Source organism: Dermacentor silvarum, chromosome 8 (genome assembly GCF_013339745.2).
Source record: "Dermacentor silvarum isolate Dsil-2018 chromosome 8, BIME_Dsil_1.4, whole genome shotgun sequence".
Taxonomy (NCBI): Eukaryota; Metazoa; Arthropoda; class Arachnida; order Ixodida; family Ixodidae; genus Dermacentor; species Dermacentor silvarum.
This window is the reverse complement of record NC_051161.1, coordinates 92,858,703-92,873,667: the sequence shown is the minus strand read 5'-3', so window position 1 is coordinate 92,873,667 and position 14,965 is coordinate 92,858,703. Positions and strand designations below refer to the sequence as shown.

At 44.8% G+C, this 14,965-nt stretch overlaps 1 protein-coding gene and 1 long non-coding RNA gene across 2 annotated transcripts in view; both read left to right on the top strand.

The window, feature by feature from the left end:
* LOC119462752 (uncharacterized) overlaps positions 1–14,965 on the top strand; it is a 351,136-nt gene that overhangs the window by 237,667 nt on the left and 98,504 nt on the right. The window lies entirely within an intron of this gene.
* LOC119461582 (uncharacterized) overlaps positions 14,635–14,965 on the top strand; it is a 29,499-nt gene continuing 29,168 nt past the window's right edge. The window contains exon 1 of the long non-coding RNA XR_007468511.1: positions 14,635–14,785. This is a non-coding gene — a long non-coding RNA (uncharacterized LOC119461582). The remainder of the gene's footprint in view (positions 14,786–14,965) is intronic.

Here is a 14,965-nt window from a genome sequence, read left to right as displayed (position 1 = left end):
CGGTAGAACACCATGCTTCTAATCTGACGTTCTTAAGTTCGAATCCTCCTCCAGGTCCCTACATTTTCAGGCATGTAGTGGCGCCAGACATCGGCAATGGCGATATATATATATATATATATATATATATTGACGATAGGTAGGGCGCTATAACGTGAAATGATTCCAGACTGCTTTGATTCCAATTTCAGCAATCAGCCTCCACGATTGGTCAAAACATTTTCGGGCCACTCCCAACTTCGCCTGTCTGTCACGCGACGTCACGAAAACCGTGATAGCTCCCCGTCTGATATAACGTGTACACACTGATTATATATATGCATGATTAAACCGCACAAAAGAAAAATAATCATTCCTGATTCGACGCCTTTTCACCATTAGCCCTCTGCTATTGGTCCAATGTTTTCTGGCTACGCCCACATCGCCTGCCTGTCACGCGACCTCACAAAACCGCGAAAACTCACCACGTCAAAGTGACGCGTACGCGAAAAAATGCATTAATATGTCGAACAAAACTGAAAAAAATTTTCTGAATAGCCACAGACTACTCTGTTCCGAAAGGAATAGAAGATGGCTGCCCGCCAATTGCTCAGGCCCTCGCTACTCGCACCTGCCGGTGAGCATGTATTTATTTGCGCATGATAAACCTTTTTGCGTGGCAGTAAAACGTTATCGAGCCCTTTCGGCACGCATACGACATCGATCCGCCAACTCTTCCTTGCTGAGGATCCGTTTTAGCGGCATTCTTATCATTCCGTTGCACGCTGCCGCAATTTTCGACCAGCCACCGCAAGCTAAGTAAGGCGAAGCGGACCAATCGGACAAGCCGGCACCACCCTCTTCATGCGGTTATCTAATTTCACCGTGCTGGCTCGGCCCCATCGAAACCCTCTCCACTAGAGCGTGCTCCTCGCCTCTTGTCAGCGAATTAGATAAGAAAAACCGCCGACTGTTGACAATGTTATTGGTTTTGAAAGCGAACAAAGGCGACCTCCTATAAGCGAGGAGAGTGTTTGATTGGGTTCAGACAACGCTGCGGGTCATCGCCCGATGCTTGCGTCGGTGGTTACGTAAATTTGACGTCAGGAGCTTGGAATCAAAACAGTTTGGAATCATTTTACTTTATAGCGCCCCTAGTTGGGCTATACTAGTCCAGGTGCACTCAAATTAGGAAGTTCCACTAAGCTTCAACAAAGTCACTCCCTCACCAGAGTAGGAATTGGCCTCCCCGGTGCAGCATTCGGCCACTACCTCCCTCATGACTCCTGCAATTAACCCATGACCCTCAGTCCCCAGCGGCTGCGGAGCACCTGACAAAGGCGGCGGTCAGACCTGCGACGCGGCAAAGGATACTAAGAATCTCTGGATCCGGACAGGCCACCACTGCAAACTGAAATCTATATTATCTTCATCATCATGAACCTATATTTATGTCCACTGCAGGACGAAGGCCTCTCCGTGCGATTTCCAATTACCCCTGTCATGCGCTAGCTGATTCCAACTTTCGGTTGCAAATTTCCTAACTTCATCACCACACCTAGTTTTCTGCCGTCCTCGACTGCGCTTCCTTTTGCTATCCATTTTGCAACTCTAATGGTCCACCGGTTATCCATCCTACGCATTACATGGCCTGCCCTGCTCCACATTTTCCTCTTAATGTCAAATAGAATATCGGCTATTCCCGTTTGCTCTTTGATCTATACCACTCTCTTCCTGTCTCTTAATGTTAGGCCTAACATTTCTCGTTCCATCGCTCTTTGTGCGGTCCTTAACTTGTTATCGAGCTTCTTTGTTAACCTCCAATTTTGTGCCCATATGTTAGCACCGGTAGAATGCGCCGGTAGCACCGGTAGCGCCGGTAGGAAACCATGTTATATTGCCCTCTAAATGCCGCATTTCTGCCTGAAATGCGCACAACGTTTCTATTTACTTGAAAGAAGCGCGAACTGTCATTCAACGAGGGCCTGGCACTGAGCCTAATAGCCTTGGTGTCGCAACTTTCTCGGCGTTTTTTGTGTATGTTTCACTTGCCGCTGCTTGAGGATTCACGGACCGAGTGGACGGAAATGTGGGCCTTACCACAGAACCCAATGACTCCCAACAACAGACCAATAAAGACGCACTCATCACATTCCATGAAATCTGCACACATTACAAACACCAACGCCAAACGTATCCACCTCTGTGTCGAGCACGCGCCAAAAAGAAATATTGTGGCGCCAACTACAAACTCGCACTTTTCTTACCCCACGCACTTTGCACTTATTCTTTCCCGACACCCAAGTGTCGCTTCTGCCCTGTCCAGAGAGCAGATCTCTCCCATATCATGTGGAAATGCCCCATCAAATATCACCCCCCCCCCCCCCCCGAAACCTCAAACCATTAATTAGCAACGAGGAGCTGTGGGAGACTGCCCTGCGCAGCTTCGATCCCACCCTACAGGACCGAGTCCTGAGGTGGGCTGAGGAGGTAGCGGAGGCCTACCACGACTGGTAGGCGGACGTCTGGCAGCAGAAGGTGCTAACACTGGAGCACACAGGCCTCCCCCCCCCCCCCCCCCCCCCCCGTGCGGAGAAACTGCGGAGAAACTGAGAAAATGCGGAGAAACTGAGAAGCGCGGATGGCCTCGGCAGCACCTCTGCGCGTTGCCTCGTTTGTGCTGCTACAATTTGTTTCTCTGTCTCTCTCGCTCGCTCTTATTTTTATTGCGATAGTAATTATATGGACACTTCCACCGGATTTCTGCCGTCGGCGTCGCCGTCGCCGTGAGGTTCCGTATAGATAAAACCTTCGCCGCGCGCCGTATGCCCGAGCGGAAGCGTGCGGGGACGCACGCTGTCACGGAGAGCGAACGCACTCAATCTTCCACGTGCAAGCAAGGAAGCGGGAAGCGAGCGCCGGAGGGAGCGGGGGGGGGGGGGGGGGGCGCATTTCTACTCTGCCAACAACCACGCTCGTCGCTCGCTCGCACCGTTGCTTATCTCCACACGGCTCTGACCTTTATGCGCTGTGCATTCGCCGCTCAGTTTCCTTCCGTTGAAGCGATAGACCGTGCGTATCTTCGCCCGCGGCGGCGTATATGCGCTTGCTGCCAGCGTTTTGACAGTCGTTGTCTGCAGTCATTCAGTGTGATCTATCCATGTTTGTGCGCGCTCACACCACAGTTAGTAATAGTCGGGCCACATTTTCCAACGCGCGCTACACATGCAATGCTGCCCGGATCGGCAGTGCAGCGCTACACGTGTGTCCCTTCGCACGCGCTGCCCACGGGAAGCGCTTCTCATCAACACCACCGTTTCACACGCGCCTTCTCGTGGTCATCGAGTCTCTCTTCATGTCGGCCTACTTACGCCGCAGCACACCTGCTTACTTAATCAGCTCATGTTTACTACAATTCATATTGCTACCAAAGCCGCTCACCTTACTTCGTATGTCATTGCTGTGTTGCTATCGCATTCATTGCTTCACCCTTAGGGCGAAACTGTGACATTTTTTTCTTTCTCTCTCCCGAGCATAGCGCGCGACGCTCCGCGAGGTGGCTGCTATGCAACGCAGTGGCAGGCGGCACACATTATGGCCGGTTTAAACAGCTCCGCTGTTAAAGCAACAGCAAGCAGGAGAATTACACTCGCGAGCTAGCCACAATGCACATTGTGTAACACTGATTCGCGGTTGTCGTAAATATAGAGAAATAAAAATAAATAAAAATCATGAACTACATAAGTTTTCATTTAACAAACATGTACCCTAGATTGTTGCAACGCTCCGACTCATAAAGCTGTAATCGTGGTTGCTTTTACGTGGGTGAAGAAGAATATAATGCAAGCTGGAACATTCGTATAATGTCGGGTGCCTTGTAAGCCCCATACAAATCAATTTCATCCAGACGCAATAAAACACAAACGCAAGATATGCCTTGGCAATTGTACAGCTGCGTATATAAATTTGCTGCAATCATATCCCATTGGACATTTCATAGGTATTTACGCTTATGGACATGCCGTGCAATATCGTCATAATAAAGCGCTGCATTGCGCTTACTATTGCTCTTGGACTTTGCCAAAACCTACTGCTAGGCGTACCCGGGTGCGTCGGAACTCAAGCCGAATTTAAGGACCTCATTTATGCAAGTATTTTACCTTCCCGCGCGTATTTCATTTTTTATATTGCGAGTAGGTTGCATTGCAGTGGTTATATTGCTGTTGTGAGTTGCAATTGGAGATCGCAGTGAGAGGCCTTCGTCCTGCAGTGGACATAAAAATAGGCTGATGATGATTCATTGTGAAACCAGCCGATCAAGTGTTTTTTTTTTGTTAATTTAGAATAGAGCAATTGCAAGTGCAATTGAAAACTAGCTATGCAGAGTACATAGTAGAGACCAAAACGTTCTGAAATACAATGATGTCCTCGTGTGCAGCGTTTTTTCAGAAGGCAGCATGTCTGATGCGTGCGATGGTGTTCAGGGGGAAAAAGAGCAGAAAAAAGGAACCCTTATTTGAGATTAGATAAGCGATATCAATGGTTTAAGTGCGCTACAGGAAAGGAAAAAGCAGAAGAAGCGAATTACCGAGCGAAGAAACAAATGTATTTTCTTTAACAAAAACACGAAGTGCTTGAAGGTCTACATTTGATGTAGTGAGGATATTTAGATAGCGTTTTATCTTTCATCCGAATAATTCCACAGAGAAAAAGCCGGCAGATCCCAGCCCTGTGGGAATCGATGTTATGTCAAGCAGTGTGCGGGCAGCCTACTAAGTTAACAAAATAACCATGAGAGCACCAAGACGTAGGTGATCGTTTTATGACCTACATCACACGCATGTCATGACATTCATGTCATGAGTCCTCAGGCGTCCCTTTAGCTACGCCTAAGAGTTAAGGTGAAAGTCTTAGTCATGCTCATGACTATGACTTCGACAATCAACCTTTATCTCTTTCCTTCGCTTAGTACTACATCCGAACCATTCCATTGGTTTTTTAGTGTTAATGTTCTTTTTCTGAATCATTGTCATTTTTGCTGAGTCATGCCTCATGACTATGACTTCTTCCACAGTCATTTAGCGTTTACAATCATTTAGCGTTAGTGCCCACGTCCGAACCAATTTCAGTGGTTTTTGAGTGTTATTGTTTTTTAGCTGGTTCATTCTAATTTTAGGCAACTGTTTCATGACCTCTACATGACACGCATGTCATGCTATTCATGTAATGACCTATCATTTATGTTCGTCATACCCTGTTCTCATATTATGCCAATTTTGGTACATACCAAGTTAACGATACGACCATGAGAGCACCAAGACGTAGGCGGCTCGATAGATAGATAGATAGATACTGTCAAAGTGTCAAATATTCGCCAAGAAATGCTTCGCATTCAAAAGCCATTGACCAGTACGTCTGTAGCGGTTGCATAGGCGGATATACGCACATACTGGGTGCTTGAGCGAACACGTTAAATATTTTTAAAGGTTGCCTGTGGCAGATAGCACAATTATAGTAGATGAGCTGGTCTACTGAAAGAAGCGGACATTACGTGCACAAAAAATTGAAATGCATATTCGAATAATTGACAAAATTTTACTAATTAAGTTTTAACTAATTACCTTATGACGCATATTGTAATTTACAAATTCTATCCGTGGAGTAGGCAACGCGGATCCACTTGGAACGAAATCTCAGGATGACACCAGTTTTGAGATATTATTTCCCGAATTTTGCGGAAATGCGAAATAGCGCATAGACATAAAATTATTGTATTCCTCCGTTTTCAACGAAGCGCGCTTCCAGTGGCGGCATTGTTCAAGCTAAAGAAGAACGTGGCAGCTGCCTGGGCCAGCGAGAGAAAACATTTGCTACTGCCGGAGGCTATATAGGCAATGCATGCAGATTCGCGCCTGTATCAATACTGCACAGATTCCGCGATTAGCCAATGGACATTCTTGGAAAAAGCACTTATGACCCAACAGCAACCAAGTTATTGGCCACACGCAACGCACATGGAGATTTCTTAAACCCAAAGATCCACATGAAGTTAACTCGACACTCATGTCTTTAGAAAATAGTAAAGCGCCTGATGTGAACGGGCTTATATCTTCAACCCTGTCACCTTGAATTTCCTGTAAAAAAATGGAACATGCAAAAGTAAGTTATATTCAAGTGCGGTGACAAAAATATGCCATCGTATTACAGGCCAGTCTTTGTACTACCTGTCATAGGTAGTCTTTCCTCCTACTTCGTTTTTTTCCTGAGTTCGTCTTTTTGTTTGCGCACCCCTTCTTAACATAAGTACCTCTTATATCCAAGAGATTATAAAAGTTATCAGCAAAAGAGTAACGTCATTTTGTTATAAACATTGCTTCATATACAGGGTGTTCATTTTAAGTTTTACGGAATCTTGAGAAATCGCCTGTGGCTGGTAGCATAATTCTTATCATTGAGCTGAGTTATTCGATGAGGCGGCCATTCAACTAATTACCAAAAATTTACTAATTAACTTCGTAGTTAATTATTTTACGACACATATTGCAATTTACGCATTGTAGCCGGTGAGCTTGTCAGGCGTATCCTCTTGGAATGAATTTCCAGAATAATACCGGTTTGGAGATATGCGTCATCAAACTCGCCGTAATGCACTGTTGTTCCACTTACTTTTTTTTACAAAATGCTGTTTTATACATTGAAGCACAAGAGTAACTGGAACACCCATGAATTTCGTCCCCCACTTCGGGAAATAATATCTCGAAATTGGTGTCACCCTGGAAATTCATTTCAAGTGGATGCGTGTTGCAAACTCATGCGGCTACAGTTCGTAAATTGCAATATGTGTCGTAAAGTAATTAACTAAGAAGTTCATAAGTCATTCTGTTGTTAATTATTTGAATATGTGTTTAGATTTCTCGTGCTACTAATGTCCGCCTCTTCGAATAACCCAGCTCAACGATAACAATTACACCCCCTGCCACAGGATGATTTCTAAAGATCCCGTAAAACTTAAAAATGAACACCCTATATAATAAACAATTTGGGTCTCGTGCAGGAATGTCAACTGATTTGGCTCTACCAAGCCAAAAAGAGTCGATTTTAAACTAGTTTGAAAGTAAGGAACTAAAGTTAGAAATTTTCTTAGACTATTATAAAAAATTTGATAAGCTAAATCATCAAACTTTCCTTACTATTAACTAGAGCTTTAGGGATTTTGCGGCATTTTTTGAAGCTTTTACAAGATTATGTTAATCACAGAAAAGAACTCACTTCAATTTCATCAGGAGACTCACGTCTGCGGGAAATTACGCAGGCGTTCCACATGGAAGCATTCTGGGACCTGTATTGTTTACTATTTATATTAACGACATTGTCAACATTCTAATGACGCGAACCTCATCATTTATGCAGATGGCGTGAGCCTTTTTTTTCCCCATTGCGTAATATCCACTATCTCTCCTTTTTAGCTAATAGATGTCACCTACCCCGTCAACGAGGCGCCAACGCCGGGCCGAATTCCAAAGCCGACTTATCAGATTCCGAAAATAAGCCCACGAAAGCAAGGGAAATTAATAAGGGGCCCTCTCGTGCGCCATGAGAACGCCGGTTGTGGTCCAAAGACCGAGTCGGAGCCCAGAGTTGTCAAAACACAACAAAATATATTCTTCAAATAAGGCAGTTAGATGCACACATGTAAACTTCGGTTAGGTACATCACAATGCAATTCGGATGGGTGGTAACAAAACACTGGAGAAATATTAACGACAAGCACTAAGAGTCCAACACGTACAGTACAGAGAGAGAGATAAAGACGTTTATTAAATAAAAAATGTACATGTAATAAAAGGCAACCACAGTGGTCTTTCGGGTGAGTTGCCTAGATTAGGTTAATTGTGCAGAATGAATAGGGACACAAAGTGTCCACTCGTATTTACCCATGCTGGTCTTGAGCGGGCGATCTCGGCGTAGCTCGAGGTAAATCTCGAAGAAGGAACTTCTTCCCGAAATGCACACGGTCGAGGACGACTAGCTTGCCAGGGAATCCCCTTCTTCCGCAGACGGTCAGTCTTCACGTCACATCTATTCACCGGCGTGGTTTGATACCCCTACTGATTCCCGCATGGCGCTTTTATTGCCTTCGCCGGCGCTTCTCGAACCTTCTGACGGAGTCGTGATCCCGTAGCATAAACAAAGTTTGGGAATCTTATAGACATTTCTCGCATTTTAGACCACGGCTCCGAAGACCCTTCGAGTACGGTGGTGACTCATCCGTTAGCGGACGCTCAGGATTTCGCACTACTCTCTCTCTCTCTATTCGCCGTGATTCCGGGTCTGAGAGGGTGTTTCGGCACGCGTCCTCTCTCTCTTCTCTTAACCTTCGCGTATCTTGTCGAAGCTTCTAGACTCCGTTGATCGCGTCGGCTGTCTGTGGCATATGCGCACTTTCCCTCTGTAGAAGCTGCCGCGGGGCCGACGTGCTCTTTCGCTGGCTTGCGTGACACGCGGCGCGCGCTTTGATTTAGCGCACTTTTGTGACCCTGCCCCCACTTTAAGAATATTATGCAATAGTATTCCAAGAAAACACAAAGGTAGCACAAAGGCTTCCGCAAAGCGCCTCGAACGGCCAGTCGCGCGGCAATTCTGCGTGTATTCGCGGGCTTATTTCACGCTAGGAAAAACACTTTTATGTAGCACGTATTGAGCAACAGAAAGCTGTATCGCGAGTTTTTCATGTTGCTCTACAATTTTCTCATTGACACTTGGATAATAAGGACAGTACTTCTCGACTGAGATAATTAATTACAGTTACCTAATTAAATCTCAGTAATGAAAAAAAGTACTGGCGGCTACTTCACTGCACTGGAAACAATACGCACTAGGTTTGCTTCGCGTAACGCCGTTCCTATTTCTTTAAATCGGGCTGCGTGATAGCTGGGGACACCCTATATAATACCATATTATAGGGAACGGAAGAGGTGGCTGCTACCCCTCTGTCGTAAAAATTATGGATCGAATAGTTTTATCAATCGCGTCCCATGCCTTATTAAATAAACTATATAAAAACGGTTTCGAAGTAAATAATATTGCTAGGAAAACAATAACGGAGACTAGCTAATTCAAACCGAGTAATTTATTTCATAACGTTCTTTTAGCTATAAGAAGTCACTACTTACTTCCTTCATTAAGTGGTTTTGTTTTTCAATAACATACAAGAATGCTAGTGTTTGTATGCAAGCATACATCTCTACTGTTCCAAGAAATATTTTTTAACTACCATGTGTAGCATTTTTACATATAGGATGTAAATTGTCGGACATTTCTAGACACTTTAATTTGCTGGCTGTGTTTTCATATCTTAATGGAACGTTAATATGTTCAATTTGAAGCTTTAGGAAACGAAAATATTTATCTATGCATAATATACTGTGTATTCATACATGCCATTTGCTATTGACTAAACACACTGATATTTAACAGACTGAGTGTACATTTCACCTTACATATTGTAACTCATACACTGTCTTTGATAGTACACTGTGCACACTAAAGTGCAGACAGGTTATTTTGTCCTCGTTATGAATAGGGGCAAGAAACCTGCCAAGCTGCAAACAAGCAACTTTTAGTTCTTGTCCCAGCGTTCCTTCTTCTAAATTAATGAGTGCGAAAGTAAATATTGATTGATTGATCGATTGTTAGTGGGTTATCTGAATCTGCAGCCGCCAGCCGTGGATTTGTGTCGTTGTGGTAAAGGGTTGTTAACTGCCGGCGCGGAGCTCTGCATTCGCACAAGTAGAGGGTGTGTTAGAGACAGCAGAAAAGAATAGTAGAAGGGCGCTCACGGAACCACCTTAACAACTCGCATCGCAGATTCTGTTGTTGCGGGTCTTTCTCTGCGCGACCATCAATGTATACCGCTTCGCATATAATTTCTTATTACTGCATCCAGTTTAAAAGCCAATACGAGCTTTTCAGCAACAGAATCAGACAGACATAGTTTATGGCGCTGGTTGCATGATTGGTGATCTGTATACATACGTACATACATACATACATACATACATACATACATACATACATACATACATACATACATACATACATACATACATACATACATACATACATACATACATACATACATACATACATACATACATACATACATATTTACATACATACATATATGCTAAACTATTCCATAAAGTTCAAAACGTTTTAAATAACTCTAGTATTGTAAACTGGTTATCCAGCATTTTCTCCCAACGGTCACAGTACGTACTTTTTAACTCTAGTACGTCTCCGATAGTAGATGCATTCATCAGGTGTACCACAAGGCTCCATACTCGGCCCTCTCCTGTTCTTACTTTACATAAATGACCTCCCTTCTAATATTTCTTCAAACATTCGCTTATATGCCGATGATTCCGTCATTGTGGTGTGTGAAGCGCGCGACGCGGTGCGTTGGTTGGAGACGACAAGAAGCAGACGACAAGTAGTGCGCGCGCCGAGGCGAATTCCGTGCTGGGTTGAAAGACGACAACGTCGAAGAACTGCACGTGAACACGCGGCGCAAGAAGAAAAATAACAAAAGAAAACGACATCCAATCGCAAGAGATTACGGAGCTTCAAGCAGCCAATGAGCAAACGATAAATCGGCCAGAGCGGCAGAAACGCGAGGCACGCTGGCAGAATGTGGGGAGAGTTCAAAGGAGCGACGCATGGAGAAGGTCGGCCACCGGACCGGGGGGTGAAGACAGGTTGTCGGGTTCCAGACCCGAGCCACCAGGACTTCACCCGACCGGGGCCTCCTCTCAACCCGTTCCTGGGCGTCTCCACTCCATCCGTTAGTGAACTGCTGCCCTAGGCCGGTGAGCGTCTGCGCCCGTGGGCAGAACGTGAGCTGTCGGGCTACGGGCCCGAGTTCGACGACCAGCTGCCTGGCCAGAACGTCACCGCAGTCTGTCCATGCTGCCAAGCCGCCTGCCTTACTGGGCGTCGCCACTCTGCCCGATCGCCAACTGTTGCCCGAGGCCGGGCGAGCTTCTGTGCCCGTGGGCAGAACGTGAGCAGTCGGGCTACGTGCCCGAGTTCCACGCCCAGCTGCCTGGCCAGAATGCCGCCACCGTCTGCCCGTGCCGCCGAGCCACCTACCTTCTATCTCCACGCCAGAGCGCGGCAGCTCTGGTCGCCCGGTCAACGGTCCAACACCCCGACCCTTGGCGAGACCGACACCACTTCTCTCCTCATCTTGTCTCCGCTTCTCCCCGTCGAGACCATTACGCGCCCTCAGAGTCGTGGTCAGCCCGGACTCGTGTACTGTTAATGCTATCCAAGCCCTAAGTGCGTTTCTTGCTGTGATGTATTTTTGAGTGTTCATTTTATGTTTTTTTCCCTCGTTCTAGTCGTATTAAAAGTTTGTGTGTGCTTTCCAACAAACAGCTTTGTCCTCACTTGGGTACTCGGAGGCTCCGCCTCAGTGAACCGTCAGAATCATTGAAGAAAACAACCTGTCATCACAGTCATGTATCGTGTCCTTAAATGTCAATCTGATCATGTCGCTCTTAACACTTGTTTTGAAAGGTTTTGCAGCTGGGGCAAACAGTGGCATATGACCATCAACTTCAGCAAAACTGCCCTTTTATCATCTTAAAGGCATTGTTCTATATCTCATTTCATATAAACTTTTAACAATAAACGAGAACCAAAATAAATATTTGGGTGTTATTTTTTCGCACGATACGTCTTGGTCCTCACATATTCAACTAACATGCAAAAAAGCCCTTCGACGCCTTGGTTATTTGCAGCGCACGCTCCGTTCCGCGCCAAAACACACTAGACTTATAACCTATATAACGCTAATACGTCCGATATTGGAGTACGTCTCTATCAAATGGAATATCCATTATACCAACGACGTCAAGGGTTTAATCAGTACAGGAAAAAAAAAAGAACTGTTAGGGTTATCTGTCGCCGTTAGGATAGATATTTCTCATCCTCTTCCAACCTTTCTGATGTGAATCTAATCATCCTCCAGAAACGTCGCCACTTTGATTGTTTTATGGTTTTGCACAATGAGGGACTCCGGAACGTTTTTGTTAGTGAGGTGGGGTGGGGCCAGTATTGTCGTCTTTGTATGTTGTGTTTATTCTTTTTTTCCTCAATATTTGTCAATTCTTATTTATTTATATTACATTTTATTATTGTAATAATTAGTGTAATTTTAATAACATCAATATATAATGTTTTAATTCATTATAGCTGTATAAAATTTTACATATTTGCATCCTCGCCTATTCTGCATTCGTATACATTTTAAAAATAGGTGGAAATTTCAGAAGTACTGAAAACCTGCGCAGACCGCGCAAATGACAAAACGGGTTCGAAAGCTGCGCAAAATCATTTTTAATATTTCTGCATTCGGTCCCGCAGCGAAGCAAATGCGGACTGACACAAGTACACAAATGCGATACAAGTAGACACGAAAGTAGGCACTAGGTACAAAGCTATTATCGCACATTGACGAGCTTCATGGCTGGGATGACAAGAGGGCGTTGGGCAGGAGAGATTGTCAAAGGAGGCCGAAGGTCGCTGTTCGTTCTGCCGTTGTAGACACGAACACTTTCATAACGCTATCCAAGTGCAGTTCCGCAGCTATCTTCTTGTGCACGTGGATGAGGAGAAGGCGTGTCAGCCTCCTCTGGGTCATTAGATTGCGCAAAAATGTTTTTACTCGCCTCACAACACTAAAAGATTGCTCTCCTGAAGCAGCTGATGCAGGCACAGAAAACACGAGTTGCAGGTATGGGACAACCTCGTCCATCATATTACGCATATCTGAAGACTTCCCCTGCAGAATTTGTAAAATGTGTTCACTTGCGGCCGGACCCTCGTCACGCAGGAGCGTGGGGAGAAGCACGAGTTGCGCTGAAAGCCTGCTGACGTCAAAATGTACAGCGTGTGCTCCTAAAAGCTCATTTGGGTCGCTTGTCGCGAAGTTTCGACCTTCAGTAGCGTCAGTCAAAATGCGCTTGAGGCTAATCAGCTGCTCCATGCCAGGCTGTTCAAATCGCCATCGGATCTAGCTGGTAATACGATCGATAGCGGCAAAAAACTGTTTTCTCTGTGACGACTTGCCGTCAAGCGCTGCAGGCTCCCCAGGCTTGTATGTGAATTGAAGCCTTCTGGGCGGCTGCGAAACTCTGGGCACACGAGGTTTCTTTAGACCTAACTCTGTTGCTCTTGAGTTCGTCCGCTGCCATAGGACGTCAAATGAGGCGTCAGACCGTAACCTTGACAAGTGGTCACAAACAGCTTCTGCTGCTTCTTTTGCTCCTGCAGCGCGGTAAACTGGGCGTTGAAGCATCCTCGCTAATTCCTCGCATGGACCAAACAGGCCTATAGAAAGGTTTATAACCAATAAAGTTTTGAACTTCATTAATACTTTCTCATATCATTTATGGCTGTCTTGCTGGTGCCACTGAGAGAGCTTTGAACTTGCACCAGTTCCTGCAAAGTCGCCTTCACGCTTTCGTTGTTCTCAACTAACCCGTCCATTGATTTTACTCTTACTGTCCACCTTGTTGGACATAATGGTAGCATAGGGTGTTCGGCCTGGAACAACCCTGCTCACCGGCATCATTACCCGGAGGAAGTACAACGCTCAACTGCAGCGCTCAAGTGCAACGACAATTTTCGTGTTAGGAGTAGTCTTTCCTCTCTTGTTAGGGGGCAGTCAATGAGCTGGTCATCTACCTTTTGTGCAGGTTTTCCGCATTTGCAAGAGTTGTGGTCAGTTTTGTTGGATCTTAAGAGGTAGTTTGGAAATATACAGTGTCTGGTGATTGCCTGGCTTGTGTATGATTTTCTAGGGAAGTGCGGGGGCATGAGGGAAATGTTTCTTATCCATTGATGTGTTGTTCCCTCTCCCTGTGTATGTCAATATTCCACCAATTTTTTGTGCATCTGTTTCCGTAGCGTTACTGGTATGTTGAGTGGCGTGCCTTAATTTGTGGCTCCTTTACTGGCCATCGTGCCACCGTTGTACGTCCAGTTGATCACGGGCCTTCTGGAAAGCATTGGACCACACAACCACCAGTTTTAAAATTTAACTATAGCCAAACATTCGGCCGGAAAGTGGGGGAGGGGGGGGGCGACTGCGCCCCCCCCCCCCTGTTTCCCTCCGGTTCCGGAGTCCCTGTGCACAATTATGTAAATTCAACACGTTGTTCTTCTCAGGATTACTTTTCATTTTGAGCCCCCTCAAATACTCGACAATATCATGCTCTTAATATTTTCCCGTATAGTTCTCGTTCAGGCTTGATTTTGTACACTTTTTTTTCCCTCACACGATTAAGTGCTGGAATGCTTTGCCAGGAAATGTACGCGATTGCCCTTTAGATGAATTTCTTACTGCTATTTCACAGTTGTAATAAATATGTAAAATTCATAGATTTTTTCCTACTCCTGATATAGCCAAATGTATGGCTGTAGTATGTAAACGTAAGTAAATAAATAAACAAACAAATAAATAAATAAATAAATAAATAAATAAAATAAAAATGTTAACTTTTGTTAACTGAAGTAAATGAAAGTAAAATAGAAACTTTCTTAGAAAATGCTCTACACGTAACAATGTATGTACCTATTTTTTTTTTCAGATGCTAAATACTACTCAAAAGACCTACATATATGCTAGAAGCCTGACTATCTATAGCGACTGGAGAAAAGAAAGATGCATGTATTACACTAAGGTAGACTTGAATGAGACGGACTATGACTTCAATTTATTCATGCCCTTCCTCAAGAAGTACGTATATTGATGCTTTTTCAACATAACTTTCGTTGTATATGGAAGGTTCCACTAGCGAAAAAAAAAAAAACGTTTTGTACGCCTCAGTCCTATGTAGAGTAGATGATAATTCACTTGGTAATGTTTGAACACACATAGAGAAGTAAGGGTACTTTAAAGGATGTCTCTAATATTTTC